Here is a 14,479-nt window from a genome sequence, read left to right as displayed (position 1 = left end):
CTACCAATGGCATTTTTCACAGAACTAGAACAAAAAATTGCACAATTTGTATAAAAACACAAAAGACCCCAAATAGCCAAAGCAATCTTGAGAAAGAAAAACGGAGCTGGAGGAATCAGGCTCCTGGACTTCAGACTATACTACAAAGCTACAGTAATCAAGACAGTATGATACTGGAACAAAAACAGAAATATAGATCATTGGAACAGGATAAAAAGCCCAGAGATAAACCCACACACCTATGGTCACCTTATTTTTGATAAAGGAGGCAAGAATATACAATGGAGAAAAGACAGCCTCTTCAATAAGTGGTGCTGGGAAAAATGGACAGCTACATGGAAAAGAATGAAATTAGAACACTCCCTAACACCATACACAAAAATAAACTCAAAATGGATTAAAGACCTAAATGTAAGGCCAGACACTATCAAACTCTTAGAGGAAAACATAGGCAGAACACTCTATGACATAAATCACAGCAAGATCCTTTTTGACCCACCTCCTAGAGAAATGGAAATAAAAACCAAAATAAACAAATGGGACCTAATGAAACTTAAAAACTTTTGCACAGCAAAGGAGACCATAAAGAAGACGAAAAGACAACCCTCAGAATGGCAGAAAATATTTGCAAATGAAGCAACTGACAAAGGATTAATCTCCAAAATACACAAGCAGCTCATGCAGCTCAATAACAAAAAAACAAACAACCCAATCCAAAAATGGGCAGAAGACCTAAATAGACATTTCTCCAAAGAAGATATACAGATTGCCAACAAACACATGAAAGGATGCTCAACATCACTAATCATTAGAGAAATGCAAATCAAAACTACAGTGAGGTATCTATCACCTCACACTGGTCAGAATGGCCATCATCAAAATATCTACAAACAATAAATGCTGGAGAGGGTGTGGAGACAAGGGAACCCTCTTGCACTGTTGGTGGGAATGTAAATTGATACAGCCACTATGGAAAACAATATGGAGGTTCCTTAAAAAACTAACAATAGAACTACCATATGACTCAGCAATCCCACTACTGGGCATATACCCTGAGAAAACTATAATTCAAAAAGAGTCATGTACCACAATATTCATTGCAGCTCCATTTACAATAGCCAGGACATGCAAGCAACCTAAGTGTCCATCAACAGATGAATGGATAAAGATGTGGCACATATATACAATGGAATATTACTCAGCCATAAAAAGAAACAAAACTGAGTTATTTGTAGTGAGGTGGATGTACCTAGAGTCTGTCATACAGAGTGAAGTAAGAAAGAGAAAAACAAATACTGTATGCTAACACATATATATGGAATCTAAAAAAAAAAAAAAGGTTCTGAAGAACCTAGAGGCAGGACAGGCATAAAGACGCAGACGTAGAGAATGGACTTCAGGACAAGGGGAGGGGGAAAGGTAAGCTGGGACGAAGTCAGAGAGTGGCATGGACTTACATATACTACCAAATGTAAAATAGATAGCTAGTGGGAAGCAGCCGCACAGCACAGGGAGATCAGCTCAGTGCTTTGTGACCACCTAGAGGGGTGGGAGAGGGAGTGTGGGAGGCAGACGCAAGAGGGAGGAGATATGGGGATATATGTTTATGTATAGCTGATTCACTTTGTTATAAAGCAGAAACTAACACACCATTGTGAAGCAATTATACTCCAATAAAGATGTTAAAATAAAAAACCAATGTGATAGCACTTTACACCTATATGGATGGATATATTAAAAAGGCAGACAGTATCGAGTGTTGGCAAAAATGTGGAGAAATTGGAATCCTCATTCATTGGTAGTGGAAATGTAGAATAGTGCAGCCAACTTGGAAAGCATGAAGTTACCACATGACCCTGCAATTCCACTCTTATGTGTATACCCAAGATTATTTAAAACATCTGTCTACACAAAAACTTATTGAATGTTCATAGCAGCACTATTCACAATAATCAAAAAGTTAACCCAAATGTCCATCAACACATGAATGGATAAACAAATTGTGGTGTATACATACAATGGAATATTATTCAGCCCTAACAATAAGGGGGGTGGGGAGTAACTCCTCAGTGAGTATGGGGTTTTCTTTTGGGGCAATGAATATGTGATGAATGTTTTGATAGAGACAGTGTTTGCACAACATTGTGAAAATACTAAATGCCCCTGAATTGTTTGCTTTAAAATGGTTTGTTTTGTGTGAATTTTATGTAATGTTGTATGAATTTTACCTCAACTTTAAAAGTAAGAAAATGAAATAAAATTGTAATGTGTCACCAAAACAATGAATAAATAGCCCTAAGCTTTAAAGAGAATATTGATGTTTAGGAACTTAAAATGGAATACTTTGTTTATCATAAACCACCACAAAAAAAGTGATCAGCAGTTTACACTGTAAGTATCAAACAGCTCATTGAAAGAACATATAAACAACTCTTGCAAATTAATGAAAAATAGGCAACATGGCAGAAAAATGGGAGAGTTGGACAAAAGTACAGATGAGTAACTCCTATCATGACATGGAGACTTACAATCTCAGATTCATAGCTCTAAAGGTATAGTAAAACATTCACAAGGGCAGTATAATTGCTATCATAAGGAAGATAATGTTTAACCTGAAGTATTTTTAATACTGAGGTTCAGTAGCATGGAAATAACAAATAAAAATATAATCTTACCTCACTAACCTGTTCTTCACCTCTTTATTTTTTTTATCTTCTCAAGTTCAGCAAGAAAAGCAGTTGTCATCATCACTCTCCTTCAGTACACTAATCATCCCTCAAAATAAAATGGTTATGGTTCAGGTAACTGTGGAAATAAAAAAAGAAAGATGTGTATTAACTTTTCTCTTTGAAAAAATCTCATGCAGTTTTACATATCTATGGTGGGCTGGATAAATTTGTATATGGCAGGAAGAAAAGTGGCTTCCCATTTGCACAGCCCAACCGAAGAAAGAATGTAAATTCCTAAAGAATTTCATGAATAATAATGACAATAAGACATAGAGTACATTTCCAAAATCATGACAAAGGCAGTATACAAATGAAATGGTTTGATTCAGGAAAATTATTAACAACCCTAAATTAAGGAAATTAAATAACAAACCTCATACCACATACCTATCCTATACTGTACTCTATACTTCAGCACTTTCCAAAGTAAAAATAATTATATTTTTTAGGAATTCCAAGCAAGTATCATTAGAAACATAAAAGGCACGATACTCAGAAACAAGAGAATTCTTTCAAATGACCAATACTTAAAGCTTGTATAAACTGTTCACTTACTTTAGGTCAGCAAAATTCAAATTGCTTTACTAGAGCAGCCAATGAAGGGTCACATGGCGAGTTTTTCTATTTGGGAGAATGAAAACTAGTGATCTATATCAGAGTCCTGTGAACTGTTGACATTACTCCACCTGCAATTTCCTGAAACCCTAAGCCTGGGAAATATCCTTTCAGCTTAGTTCCTTAATGTCAGGGCTTCAGAAATGTGGCATCCACCAACTCTTGTGATTATTTCAAGTATGAAAAAAGAATTTAATAAATTATATGCTGGAATTCAAAGCTCTGCATTTGTGGGGAAATCTAATTTCTTAAAGGATGACTTGAAGAAATACTTTGATATTGAGCAATTTTTAAACCTGTTAACGTGAAAAGAATGTTTGTTTGGTAAAACAGCATCATCCTGATCGCAGGTGGCCTTGGCCTGTAGCGGCTTGAAGCAGGATTTTGGTTTCCAGGCAGAGATTGAGGTCGGGCAATGGCAGTGAGAGCGCTGAATCCTAGCCACCACACTGCCAGGGACCAGTGGCCGGTGACAAGTCCCTGGCCCGTCAGCTGTGTGGAAATGAATTTCCACATAGAGACGGAAAGTAGTGAAACAAGTAAAGTGTTTATTAGGAGGAAAAGAGTACAGTACATGTGGATAGACACACAGGTGGGCTCAGAGAGAGAGTCGCACCCTCGTGGTAGTTTGTATCACTTTTATGGGGCATTTCTTCTGGGTTTCCTTAGACCAATCATCTTGCCCTGCCTGGTTCTGAGTCTGTATTTGGTTTATCTCAGGGTCCTCCCATGTGTGCGTGCGCATCTCTTAGCCAAGTTGGATTCTGGTGAAGAGGCCTATAGGTAGTTGGCATCACTTACTATGGGGTGGCCCCCCCTCCCTTTTTGACCTCCATGGAGCCTTTCTGTGCATGTATAGTCGAGAAGGTCTCCTTGACTTCAAGAATGAGGAACATGTGGTCTTTTATCTCTTATCTGAGCAGGGCCCAACCTCCTCCATCATCCTGCTTTTATGGGGTTCCTGCTATTATGGAGTTCCTGTCCACAGGGGAGAGACCGTTCAGCCTGGGACCCATCTACCTCCTGCCTCAATCCCTGAAACAACTTGAAGCCTCAAAACCAACACCATCATTTTATTTTTACTTTAAAATGAAGTAAAATATTAATAATGGCTTAGAGTTGTATAATACAAAATGAGAATAAAAACAAATTTAGGTCACTTCTGAAAGTTGAAAGCCAACCTCTCTGTCTCTATACACACACACACTTTGTATATAAATATAAAATGTGACAAAATTTTTCATAATAGAAGAAAAATTGGTGAGAATACATCTGTTAGAGGAGTATCAGTATTGAGTATTTCCATAAGAATCTAATCAAACCAAGGCTTCTTTGACACAGAATTAATTTTTTGTTCTGGTAGGAAAGAATATCACTAGGATTAGAAAGCAAATATGATGTCCCATAAATTAGTAATAGTTCATGAGTAAATAAATATATGTAATAAATTTCATGAAGACACCATTAACAATACCATACAATCAGCCTAGTATGGTGTTCGTCATAAAGTTCCTTGCAAAAACATTGTTAAAGTTTATTAGCCATTATAGTCAAACAACCACAGTGTGTGAAATTTGGCATTTCTGAAAATATCCACAGGGTACCCATATCCTCAGTCATTAACCTCAGTGCAGGTTATGTCCTAATTGGGAGTGGCTTCCAGCATGAACTGAGAGCAGAGGTTCACCCCATGGAGCCAGCTTGGGGCTTGCCAGCTTGGCATCTGTAAACCCAGCACACCTCCATCAGCCCCGAAATGGCTGCTGGCTTCCTTTATGATCTCTGGTCAGGGAGAATAAAAACCTTGAGATGCAATGGACTTCAGAGCTCCTCTAGCTCAGCACCTTGTTCAGGAAACTAAAAACAGGCCAAGATATTTTGGCAATTCGAAATTCACCTCTTCCAATTTCCCCTTGAGGATAGCCATCGTAATTTCAAAAAGTGGCGCATATGATCATTTATTTATGGTATTATATACCTGGAGAGGAACCTGTCCTTTTGTTTCTTCTGCAGTAGTGGACTCTCACTTTTCCAACTCCATCCTGAAATCACATCTGTGAAACCCTTCAGAGAAAAATTTGTAAAATGTTAGCCAACAAAAAAGGTATTACAGTAATTCACTTCTCACTGTAGTAATACTTCCAATCTGAAATCAGTTCTAAGAGGTTTCACAGGAGAACCATTAAACTGCTACCAGTCAGTTGTTCATTGGGCATTTCTATGAAGTCGAATTTCTAGGAATTGGAGAGGCGGTGAAATGAACTATGGTACTACAGCTATCATTATCTCATGACCGTTATAAATAAAATCAACTTAAATGTGCCTTTACTAGTGTGAAACGTAGAAAAGTTGGCATTTTAAACGAAAGTATGTAACTTTCTGACAACAGTAATATCTGACTAAACAAAGTGCTCTATTTCCAGACCATACCAAATGCAAGGTTTACATCTTATTGCTGGAGTAGAAGGAATGAGCATCTGTATTATCATCTCTCATTCTTATGGGAGAAGGCAGGTCTCCAGTCGACCTTTTCTCCTCCCCCCTATCTCAGGATCAAAAATTAAGTTTCCCTGTAGTTGTCACTGTCAATGCTGGAGAGAGTCATTTCAGTAAAATATAATCTTATTTTATTAAATGTTGAAAAAAGTAGCCCTGTGAAGAGAGCCAGAATCCATTCCACAAAATTTCTGCTTCTTCTGGTCTACTCATGAATTTCTTCCCTTGCCCAAGTAAATAAAGAAATTCTTATGAAATTGCCCTGACACTAACAGAAGGAAAACTGGAAAATTCACAAATATGTGCACACTAACAACACACTCTTAAACAACGAATGGGCCAAAGAAAAGATCGCAAGAGAAGTTAGAAAATACCTTAAGACAAATGAAAACAAAAACATAAACATGCTATACCAAAACTTAATGGGATGCAGTGAGATAAGTTCAGAGGGAAATTTATAGCTTTAAATGCCTACATTAAAAAATATCTCAAATCAGTCACCTAACTTTGCACCGTAAAGCACTAGAAAAAGAAGAGCAAACTAAACACAGAACTAGTAGAAGGAAGGAAATAATAAATATTAGAGTGGAGATAAATAGAGAATAGAAAAACAAGAGGGAAAATAAATGAACCAAATTTATTTTAAAAGAGCAACAGAATTGACAAACCTTTAGCTAGAGTGACCAAAAAAGAGAAAAACTCAAATTACTAAAATCAGAAATGAAAGTGAGGAAATTACTACAGACCTTAGTACTAACGATAGCACTGAATTGTACTCTTAAAAATGGTTAACATGATGAATTTCATTTCATGTAAATTTTACCTTAGTAAAAAAGCCTGTATTTGTGTGGATTCATACCTGGACTCTCTGTTCTGTTCCATTGATCTACGTGTCTATCATCTCACCATTACCACACTGTCTTAATAACTGTGACTTTACAGTAAGTCTTAAAGTCAAATATTTTTCTTTTCAAATTTATTTTGGCTACTCTCATTCCTATGACTTTCTATAAAGAGTTTAAAGTTAACTTGTCAATATATACAGTGAGTGATGCTGGGATTTTTATTGGAATTGTGTTAGTCTATAGATCATTTTTTAAAGAATTGACATTTTAACTATATAGAGTCTTTCAATCCATGAGCATGATATACCTCTCTATTTATTTAGATTTTTTAGACATCCTTTGATTTCTTTCATTAGCTTTTTTTAGTTTTAAGTGTACAGCTCCTGCACGTTTGTTAGATTTATATCAAAGTATTTCCTTTTTTTAAAAGAAGCTATTGTAAATGGTATTTAAAAAACAGATTTGGTTTCCTATTTTTCATTAATATTATATAAATTACATTTTAATTTTTGTGCATTGACTTTTTATTATGCAACTTTGCTACAGTCACTTATTCATTCCAGTAGCTTTTAAAATAGATTCTGGAGATTTCTACTTTAACAATCATGTCATCCTTTCCAATCTCTATGTTTTTTTCCCCTTGCTTTATTGCACTGGCTTGTCAACCAACCTATGGTGTTGAATAGGAGTGGAAAAAATATATATCTTTGCTTTGTTCTTGATCCTGGGGTAAAACATTAAATCTTTCACTACTAAGTATGATGTTAGCTATAGAATTTTTTTGTAGATGCTTTCTATTCCTAATTTACTAGAGTTTTAATGTTGAATGGATGTTGAATTTTTCAAGTTCTTTTTCTGTATCAATTGATATAATCATGTGGTTTTAATTATTTTAGTCCAGGGGTCAGCATACTGTGACTCACAGGCCAAACCCTGCCCTTTGACTATTTCTTTAGAGGCCACAAGCCAAAAAATGATTTTTTCATATGTTTAAAGTATTGTAAAAAGAAGAAGAATATGCTATAAAAACTGTATGTCACTCACAAAGCCTAAACTATTTACTATCTGGTTCTTTACTGAAAAACAATTGCCAAATCATCCTTTAGTTGATTAATATAGTGGATTGCATCAATGATCTCTGTCTGTTTAACTAGCTTTGCATCACAAGAAAACCCCCACTTGGTTGTGATGTATTATTCCTTTTATAAATTTCTGGATTTAATTTGCTATAATTTTATTAGAAAATTTTATGTCTATTTTCATAAGGGATATTGATTTGTAACTTTCTTACAAGGCCTTTTAAGGCTAATACTAGCCTCAGAAATGAGTTAGGAATCTCTCCTTTTCTATTTTTTAAATTGAAAATATTTTCTTAAGAAGCTCTATTTATTTTATATTCATAGAAAAATTGAGGAGACAGTATAAAAGTTACCCCCTGCCCCAACATACACACAGCTTCCCCCACTACCAATGTCTCATACCAGAGAGTACATTTGCAGGTTATTTGATAATCAACCTACATTGACACATCATTATCACCAAAAGTTCATCAAGGTTCACCCTGTGGGTTTTGACAAATGTATAACGACATGTATCACCTAATTATAGTGTCATACAGAACAGCTACACTGCCCTAGAAATCCTCTGTGCTCCACAAATTTATTTATTCCTCCCTCCTTCTGAACCCCTGGAAACCACTGTTCTTTTTTACTGTCTGCATAATTTTACCTTATCTAGAATTTCATATATTGGAACCATACAGTGCGTAGCTATTTCAGATTGTCTTCTTTCACTTAGTAATAGGCATTTAAGTTTCTTCTATGTCTTTTCATGGCTTGAAAGCTCATTTCTTTTTAGTGCTGAATAATATTCCATTGCCTGGATGTTTCACAGTTTATTTATTTATTCACCTAATGAAGGACAACTTGGTTGCTTTTAAGTTTTTGCAATTATGAATAAAGATGCTATAAACATCCACGTGCAGGTTCATAACTTTTCAATTCCTTTGGGTAAATGCCAAGTAGTGCAATTGCTGGATCATATGGTAGGAGTATGTTTAGTTTTGTAAGAAAAGTGCTTAACTGTCTTCCAAAGTGGTGGTAACATTTTGCATTCCCACTAGCAATGAATGAGAGTTCCTCTTGCTCCACATCCTTGTCAGCATTTGGTGTTGTCAGTGTTACAGATTTTGGCCATTCTGATAGGTGTGTAGTGGTATCTTACTATTGTTTTAATTTGCAATTTCCTAATGACATATAATGTTGAGCATTTTTTGCATGCTATTTTGTCATCTGTTTATCTTCCTCAATGATGTATCTGTCCAGGTTTTTTGCCCATGTTTAAATCAGGATGTTCATTCTCTTATTATTTAATTTTAAGAGTTCTTTGTATATTGTGAATTACAGTCCTTCATTGGCTAAATCTTTTGCAAATATTTTCTCGCAGTCTGTGGCTGTTTTCTTATTCTCTTGACAGTGTCTTTCACAGAGCAGAAGGTTTTTCTTTTTTTTAATTTTTATGAGTCCACCTTATCAATTATTTCTTTCACAGACCATACCTTTGGTGTTGTATCTAAAAAGTTATCACCATACCAAAAGCCATCTAGAATTTTTCTGTGTTAACTCCTAGGAGTTTTATAATTTTGCATTTTATATTAAGGTCTATCTATCTTCCATTTTCAGTTAATATTTTTGAAAGGTCTGTCTGTAGATTCTTATGTTTTTTAATATGTGGCTGTCTAGTTGTTCCAGCACCATTTGTTGAAGAGAGTGTCTTTTCTCCATTTTACCGTTGTATTTCATCAAGATCAGTGATAATTTCACAGAAATATAGTGATATTTATGTGAGTCTCTTTCTGGGCTCTTTATTCTGTTCCAATGGTCTATTTAACTGTTCTATCACCAACACCACACTTGGTTACTATAGCTTTATTGTAAGTCTTGAAGTCAGGCAGTGTCAGTCCTTCTGCTTTGTTCTTCTCCTTCAATACTGGCTATTCTGGGTCTTTTGCCACTCCAGATATACTATAGAATCACTTAGTTGACATCCACAAAATAACATGCTGGCATTTTAATAGGGATTGCGTTGAATCTATAAATCAAGTTACGAAGAACCAACATCTTGACAAAATTGAGTTTTCCCATCCATGAACATGAAATATCTCTATACTTATTTAGTTCTTTTTTAAATTTGTTTCATCAGAATTTTGTAGTTTTCCTCATATAGATCTTGTACGTATTTTGTTAGATTTACACCTAAGTATTTGTGTTAATGTAAATGGCAATATGTTTTTAATTTAAAATTCTACTTGTTTATTGCTGGGATAAGGAAAGTGTTAACCTTTTGTACATTAACCTTACATCTTTCAAATTTGCTGTAATAACTTATTAGTTCCAGAAATTTTTTTGTTAATTCTTTTGAGTTTTCTATATAGACAATCATGTCACCCATGAACAAAGATAGTTTTATTTCTTCTTTTACACTCTGTATAACTTTTATTTCCCTTTTTTGGTATTATTGAGTTATCTAGAACTTCTGGTATGATGTTGAAAAGGAGTGGTGAGAGAGGACATCTGCCTTGCTCCTGCTTTTAGTGGAAAAGCTTAGTTTCTCATCATTAAGTATAATGTTAGCTATCGATTTTGTATAGATGGTCTTTATCAATTTGAGAGAGTTCCCCTCTATTCCTAGTTTGCTAAGAGTTTTCATCAAGAATGAGTATTGGATTTTGTCAAATACTTTTTCTGTATCTATTGATATGATCATGTGATTTTTCTTCTTTAGACTGTTGATGTGATAGATTACATTAATGGATTTCCAAATGATAAACCAGCCTTGCACACCTGGGATAAATCTCACATGGTCATGGTGTATAATTCTTTTCATACATTTTTGGTTTTGATTTGCTAATATTTTGTTGAGGATTTTTGCATTTGTGTTCATGAGAGATATTGGTCTGTAGTTTTCTTTTAAAGACTATCTAGTTTTGGTTTTAGGGTAATGCTGCCCTCATATAATGAGTTAGGAGGTTTCCCCTCTGTGTCTATCTTCTGGAAGAGATTGTATAAAATTGGCATAATTTCTTCCTTAAATGTTTGAATTCACCAGTGAACCTATCTGAGCCTGCTGCTTTCTGTTTTGGAAGGTTATTAATTGTTGATTCAATTTATTTAATAGATACAGGCCTATTCAGCATCTCTTTCTTCTTGTGTGAGTTTTGGCAGATGTGTCTTTCAAGGAATTACTCCATTTAATCTCGGTTATCAAATTTGTGGCCATAGTGTTGTTCATAGTATTCCTTGATTATCCTTCTACTATCCATGGCATCTGTAGTAATGTCCCTCCTTTATTTTGGATGTTACTAATTTGTATTTTCTCTCTTTTTTTCTTAGTTAGCCTGGCTAGAGGCTCATCAGCTCTATTGATCTTTTCAAAGAACTAGTTTTTTTTTTTTAATTGAAGTATAATTGACCTACAACACTATGTTAGTTCCAGGTGTACAACATAGTGATTCAATATTTCTATACGTTAGAAAATGTTACTATGATAAATCTAGTTACAACACATTACTATACAAAGAGATTACAATATTACTGATTATATTCCACATGCTGTACATTTCATCCTCACAACTCATTTATATTGTAACTGGAAGAAGTTTACACCTCTTAATCTCCTTCACCTATTTCACTCAACCCCCCACCCCCTACCTTATGGCAACCACTATTTCTTCTCTGTATCTAAGAGACTGTTTCTATTTTGTTCATTTGTTCATTTGCTTTGTTTTTTACATTCCACATATAAGTTAAAATTATACATCATTTTTCTTTCTCTGCCTGACTTATTTCACTTAGCATAATAACCTCTAGGTCAATCCATGTTGTCACATCGAAATCACAAAAGATCTCATTCTTTTTTATGGCTGAGTAATATTCCACTGTGTATAATATACCACATCTTTATCCATTTATCTATCGATGGACACTTAGGTTGTTTCCATATCTTGCCTCTTGTAAGTAGTGCTGCAATAAACATAGGGATGCATATATTTTTTCTAATTAATGTTTTTGTTTTCTTTGGAAAAATACGCAAAGTGGAATTGCTGGATCATATAGTAGTTCTATTTTTAACTTTTTGAGGAACCTCCATATTGTTTTCCATAGTGGCTACACCAATTTGTACCACCAACAGTGCACAAGGGTTCCCTTTTCTCTACATCCTTACCAACACTTGTTATTTCTTGTCTTTTTGTAATAGCCATTCTGACAGGTGTGAGGTGATATCTCATTGTGGTTTTGATTTGCATTCCCCAGATATTTAGTAATGCTGAACATCTTTTCATGTGTCTGTTGGCCATATGTATGTCTTTGGAAAAATGTCTATTTAGGTCCTCTGCAAATTTTTCAATTGGTATTGGGTTATATGAGTTCTTTTGGGTTATATGAGTTCTTTGTATATTTTGGATATTAACCCCTTATTGGATATCATTTGCAAATACCTTCTCCTATTCAGCATGCTGTTTTTTCATTTTGTTAAAAGTTTCCTTTGCTATACAAAAGCTTTTTGGTTTGATGTAGTCCCATTTGTTTATTTTTGCTTTTGTTTCCCTTGCCTGAAGACACATATCCAAAAAAATATTGCTAAGACCAATGTCAAAGAGTGTACTGACTATGTTTTTCTAGATGTTTTATGTTTTCAGGTCTTACATTTAAGGCTTTAATCCATTTTGAGTTTTTTGGTTTTTTTTTTTTATGGTGTGAGAAAGTACTCCAGTTTGATTCTTTTTCATGGAGCTGTCCAGTTTACCCAACACCAATAAGTGAAGACACTATCTTTTCCCCATTGTATATTCTTGCCTACTTTGGCATAGAGGAATTGCCCATATAAGTGTGGGTTTAATTCTGGGCTCTCTATTCTGTTCTAACGATTTATGTGTCTATTTTTGTGCCACTACCACACTGTTTTGATGACTGTAGCTTTGTAGTATAGTTTAAGATCAGGGAGCATGATACCTCCAGCTTTGTTCTTCTTTGTCAAGATTGTTTTGATTATTCTGTGTCTTCTGTGTTTTCATACACATTTTAGAATAATTTATTGCAGTTCTGTGAAAAATGCTGTTGGTATTTTGAAAGGGATTGCACTGAATCTGCAGATTGCCTTGGGTAGTATGGTCATTTTTACCAATATTAATTCTTCCAATTCATGAACACAGTGTGTCTTTCCACACAAAAGACCCAAATAGTCAAAACAACCTTGATAAAGAAAACAAAGTTGGAGGTATCATGGTCCCTGATTTCAAACTATACTAAAAAGCTATCATCATCAAAATAGCATGGTAAAGATGGATCTTTTCAATAAGTGGTGCTGGGTCAATTGAATATCCATATGAAAAAATAAATGTGACCTGACACTTACCTCATACCATACATAAAAATCAATTCCATATGGATTGCATACCTAAACGTGAAGAAAAAACAATTAGGCTTCTAGAAGAAAATCTATGAGAACCACTTCATGACACACATCCAAACGCTTAAATCTAAAACATGGAATAAGCAAGTGTTGGTATGAATGTGGAACAACAGCAAATCTCATACACTCTTACTGGGAGCATAAATTGGTCCAACCACTTTGGAATACTGTTTGGCAGAGTCTACCAAAGCCAAACACATGCATATCCTATGACCCAGCAATTCTGCTCCTAGGTATATATCTATCAGAAATATACACATTTATTTACCAAAAGACATGTACTAGAATATTCATAGCACTAATCGTAATAGTCCCAAGCTGGAAACTAAATACCTGTTAAAACTGTTGTGGATAAATAAGTTGAGACACAATAAAGTACTATGCAGCAATGAGAATCAATTACCTGTAACTACATGTAGTATGGATGAATCTGACAAACACAATACAAAGGAAAATAAAACTACAGTTGACCCTTGAACAACATGGGAGTTAACCCATGTATAACTTATAGTCAACTCTCCATATCCCTGGTTCCTCTGCATCTGCAGATTCAACCAACCACCGACTGTGTAGTACTATACTATTTACTATTGAAAAACAGCCACATATAAGTGAACCCACAGTTCAAAGCAGTGCAGTGCTGTTCAAGAATCAACTATATAATATACCACATAACATACTATATGATTTCACGCATGCAAAGTACCAAAAAAAGCAACATTAATCTATGTTCTCAGATGTCAGGATAGTGGTTACTCAGAGAAGTTTGAGACTACAAGGAAGCTGAGAGGGCTTTGGGGGTCCTGGCATTGTTCTCTTTCTTGATTAGAATGCTGATATCATGAGTATGACCAGATAGTGATATTTCTTTGGGCTTTATGCATGCAATATTGCACTTTTCTGTATGTACACTATTTGTCAATAGAAAGTTTAAAAAATGTTTTCACATCATGGATGTGTCATAATGTATTCAAACATTTCCGTACTTATTGGTCATTCAATTTGTTTCAGCTTTTTTCTTCTACAAATAATGTAAAATAAACATCTCCATACATATTTTATACATATTGGTCCCTTTTTTTTTTAAACATCTTTATTGGAGTATAATTGCTTTACAGTGGTGTGTCAGTTTCTGCTTTATAACAAAGTGAATCAGTTATACATATATATATGTCCCCATATCTCTTCCCTCTTGCATCTCCCTCCCTCCAACCTTCCCTATCCCACCCCTCTAGGTGGTCACAAAGCACCGAGCTGATCTCCCTGTGCTATGCGGCTGCTTCCCACTAGCTATCTATTTTACGTTTGGTAGTGTATATATGT

The 14,479-nt window shown here is 34.9% G+C and overlaps 1 long non-coding RNA gene across 1 annotated transcript in view; it reads right to left on the bottom strand.

The window, feature by feature from the left end:
• The window catches only part of LOC137770206 (uncharacterized), a 67,132-nt gene that overhangs the window by 35,608 nt on the left and 17,045 nt on the right, over window positions 1–14,479 (bottom strand). The window contains exons 4-5 of the long non-coding RNA XR_011075136.1: window positions 5,323–5,408; window positions 2,676–2,805 (exon numbers count right to left, since the gene is read on the bottom strand). This is a non-coding gene — a long non-coding RNA (uncharacterized lncRNA). The remainder of the gene's footprint in view (window positions 1–2,675; window positions 2,806–5,322; window positions 5,409–14,479) is intronic.

This window comes from Eschrichtius robustus, chromosome 10 (assembly GCF_028021215.1).
Source record: "Eschrichtius robustus isolate mEscRob2 chromosome 10, mEscRob2.pri, whole genome shotgun sequence".
Classification (NCBI taxonomy): domain Eukaryota; kingdom Metazoa; phylum Chordata; class Mammalia; order Artiodactyla; family Eschrichtiidae; genus Eschrichtius; species Eschrichtius robustus.
This window is presented reverse-complemented; position numbering and strand designations above follow the sequence as displayed.